The sequence below is a fragment of the Numida meleagris genome, chromosome 8, assembly GCF_002078875.1.
Source record: "Numida meleagris isolate 19003 breed g44 Domestic line chromosome 8, NumMel1.0, whole genome shotgun sequence".
Taxonomy (NCBI): Eukaryota; Metazoa; Chordata; class Aves; order Galliformes; family Numididae; genus Numida; species Numida meleagris.
Window position 1 is genome coordinate 14,460,705 of NC_034416.1, and position 4,471 is coordinate 14,465,175.

Here is a 4,471-nt window from a genome sequence, read left to right on the forward strand (position 1 = left end):
TCTCCTCTCCTCTCCTCTCATGTCCCGTGGGGGTAATGCTATCATGGCCTCCATGCTGGCCATTAGTCCTCATGGCCGAGGGAGGAGATGATAGGGAAGAAGATGATTTTTTTTAGGAGTAAAAACTTTTTTTTTTCACATTTTGTGTAGAAGCTAAGAAAAACCCACTTCCTTTTTGATATACAGTGATGAGTACTGCTCAGCCCACACTGAGAGGGCCTCCTGGCACGTCCCTCACAAGCCTAGAGAACACCAGAGGAAGGGGAAAACTGAGACAGTAAAACTGACATGGAACACAGTCTGCCTTGGTCCTCAGCGCTGCCCAAAGAGGCATTACTGATGGTTACAGGAGCCCTACCTTACACTGTGGTTTTCAAGTGATTTTCCTGCGGGTGCCGAAACACTGAGGGAAAATGAAATACTGTGTGCAGTTACAATGGAGTAGAGGGTACTGCAGCAAAGAGAGTGCAGTTCAGGCAGCACAGACTTCTGAACCACGTCTGCAAGTGCAGGGAAGGAAGAACGATTTGGTGGCAGCTGTGCGCTTCAGACTGCTGCAGAAAAGGAAGGCTGATGGCAGGATGAGGAAGAAAGAAGCCGGGCAGGCAGGGAAGCACAGCACAAGGCAGGGGGGGCAGAAGCAGATTCTCTGTAGGCTTTAATAAATGAGACACAGCTAGTCCAGCTTAACAGCTCCTTAAGCAGAAACCGGTAATGCTTTGGAAAATGTAACACATGTAGACTGGTCTTCCATTGAGAGTGGATGCTGGCAGATAAAAGCAGCTGAACAGGATGAAAGCAAGAAGACTTCCACAGCAGGACTAGGCCTATGGCTTATTGATGCGATGGCTATTGGCCTGTGCAGTGTGTCTGCCATGCTTGCAAGGCCATGTTTGCAGCATCCTTCCACACATTGCTTGGACTCAAAGGAAATCCTGGTGCATCCTAAAGTCTTTGTACAAGAACTGTTACATTTACAAATACTCTGTGATCTGCTAAGGGATAATAGGGTGAAATCAAACACCAGAAATACGTTTTTGTTTAAGATAATTTATTTTGGGAAGAGAATTTGTGAAGAAACAATTTCAAGAAGCTTTGAAGAGAATTCAAGCCTACGCTGTACTGACCTGCTTGCTTGATATTCACAAACACTCAACATTTTGTAATACAGTGTCTGTATTGTAGGCAGGTTATTTATAGGTTTTCAATATTGCCATACCACTGTATTTCAGTTGGAAAAATCTCTTTTGACCACTTTTGCTTCGATCTAAAAAACACTTTCACAGTGTCTTTCACTTCCATTGAAACTAGGATCCTGGTCTGTTGAATCTATGTGACATCACTGCGCGTAGGTGGGCAAAATCTGTGGTTCAGGGCAGCACAGACAGTGGTACCATTGCTTATTACAGCCTGGTTTATGGCAGCCTAAACTGACGTGGCTCAGAGTGGCCGCAGCCCTGGCCTCCACCTGCACACCCAATCGGTACCAGGCATGTGTCCTGGGCAGCTGGGACGATGTGCTGAGCTGAGCTGAGAGACAACCAGCAGATCTCCGCATTGGGCTGGATTTTTGGACACTGAATGGACCCGCTGCTTGGCTGCAGGAACACCAGCAGCAGTGTGAGGGATGGGGAGCACAGAAGCACAGTGCAGGGAAACGAACCACTACAATGAATTGCAGAGTGCAAGGGGTGAAGAGCATGCATACAGTCAAGTAAGGTATCTGCAAGAAGTTACTGATGAGGCTCAGTAAACTTTCCATGCCTTCTAACATGACCACACAAGCCTGGCTGGTCATGGCCAGCAGGAGATGGCAGTCTTCTCCTCCCCTTCATGAGAGTTCACTGACAAAACGAACACACAGACAAATAAGTTGAGAGCAAGTGATAAAAAAATGTGTGGATAGGAAATATAGGCATATGAGAAGCCTTTGCGACATCACAGCAAAGTTTTGGTTGCTAAAAGCTGGGATTAAAACTGCAACATTGCATTTTTATGTAATGGGTGAAAGCAAAGGGAACTCATACAACTACCACTGGCTCTTTGAAACGGGTGTGAAGGATACGTTAGATATTTTATCTTATTTTTCCATGCTGACTGATGTCTTGTATTTGCAAATCCTCTTGCCAACTCCAGAGACTGTCCATTGACCAAAATGAAAACTGGATACAGGAAACTGAGGCATGAGTATGGTGCTTGCAACATAAGCTGAACCAAAAGCAAAACCAACGAGGCCCCTTCTGTACGAACAGTTCATGTCAAGGCTGTTGCTTGTGCCTGTAACTAAGATGCACTCGGGTGACCTCATGGCAGCTGGTGACAACAGGCTGCCTGCCTCAGGCCAGCATGGGGCTCTGCAGGGAGCGGGCTGCCATTCTGGGGCCTGCTCTCGCCAGACAGGTGCTGGCTGCTGGCTGTGGGTGCTGTGCCCGGGCTGGGCAGCATGCAGGGCATGGATGAGGGCGGCCAGAGACAAGGCAGTCCTTGCAGGCCTCGCCAGCCACGCTCCATAGTTCCCAGAGCCTGCTGATTTCTCAGTGGTCACGGCGTCTGCTGCTGACCCTGGCAGGCCTCACGTGCCATTTGTAATCTAAACTTTAGCTGATATGTTTCAGCTAGGAATGACTAGTGCTGTAGGTGTGGATTTTGGGCTACAGCACTCAATGGAGAGTCTCTTGGTGATGCACAAGGGAGAGAACAGATCGCTGATCAGAGGTACGGCACCCGGCCCTTTCTAACAACGCACAGTGGGCTCCCCCAGTACTACTGCATAATGCAGTGCTGGGAATGCTGGGAATGATTGCACAGCAGCAGGTGCAAGAGGCCTTACACATCTGCCTTACATTATGCTTTTCCCTTCCATGATCAAACCAGCCATATGATTGGGCGGCTTCCCACCGCTCTGCAGCCTCCATCCAGCCTGCAGCGTGGCATTGCCACCTAGTGACATCGGGCAGGGTGCTGCTGCCTGCTGCATTGCAATTCTCCTTTGCATCAGAGAGCACACAAATCACAACCCATCATTACAACGTCTTTTATTACTTGAGTTACTGTTATTAGCAGAACCAACATTTCGCTGCTGGCAGCAGGTAACCACTCATGTTGTGCATTCCCGTATTGCCTCGCATGGTTCAATTTTGAAAAACTATACCAAAGCAATGTATCAGTGTTAGAGAAATTAAGACCACCACAACTAGTCTTCTGTTCTCCACAGCTGGTCCCTATTTGGAAGAAGATGGGTATCCACAGTCCAGGATCTCAGAAGTCTTGCATTCTTATTGGGATGGTGACGGAAATGCCTCTGGATCAGCACTTCACCAACTCTTCATGTATTTCTGCAGTGTCTGATATGTAAAAGTGAGTAACAATGATGTGCCTGAGAACAGCATAACTTTTGTCACACAACATGCTAAGTGCCATCTGAATTGGACAGAGCACTGCTATGAACTCCATGTGCAGGGCATGGTGCATGCAGCCCTGCCAACTGTGTTTGCAGACTGTGAAATGAGAGGGGGTTAAAACTGGAAAAGCGAAAAGCTAGCAGCTCATTCTTTACATGGCAACTAGCTCCCTGCCTCCCAGCCACAGATAAATAAAGAAAACTTCGGAGAAATTCTGTGGAATTTTGCAAATGAATTAGAAAAGATGTCATGTAAGAAGGAAAAATAGTTAATACAAAACACACTTCCAAACATTTTTTATAATTAATTAGATTATCACTTGATAATAGAGCTGTATGAGTCGATTTTTCAACCGATGGCCTGCAGAACCACAGGAGCATGCAGCATAGCCTAAGAGAAGCAAGCGAGCGCTTCTCAGCTAAGTGCCAAACGCAAATGTCAAGTACATGAGCAAAAAATATCCAGAGGGGATCTTTCATGAAAGCAGCAGCTGATTGTTGGGTACAGCGTGTAATGTTCCCGCGAACTGCAAGTAGAAGGCAAGCTGCGAGGAACACTTGAGCACATTGTGGATAAACGGAAGCTACGAGCATTTGAAGCTGCGGTAGGAAAGCCAGACATTAATAACTGCTGGTAAGCTATTTTCCATCAAGCCTAAGGACAAGCGCACTGCAGAGCGGAACTTTTCCACCTGAGAGATCTCTTGCAGTGCTGCGGGTCTCGTGCTGGTGCAAACCGCGCCCCAGAGGCAGGGGCAGCGGGGCTCCGCGGTTTGGAGGAGCGCTGCTCTGCAGGTGTTTCACAGCAGGGAGAGGGGAGTTCGGAGCTCAGTGCTTCTGTGCGGGACCAGCACCTGGATGCTGCAGCTCAGGGCGGCGATGGGAGCAGTGCGGCCGGAACGGGGGACAGCGCGTGGAGGAGCAGCTCCGCCACTAACGCTGCCCGCACGGGACGCGCGCGGGAAGAAATATTAACGAGACCTTCCCACACGGTGCCCGCACCCCAGGACCCGACCCGTCCAGCAGCACCGGCCCGGCCCGGCCGCTCTCGCCGAAGCCTCGCGAGGGCTG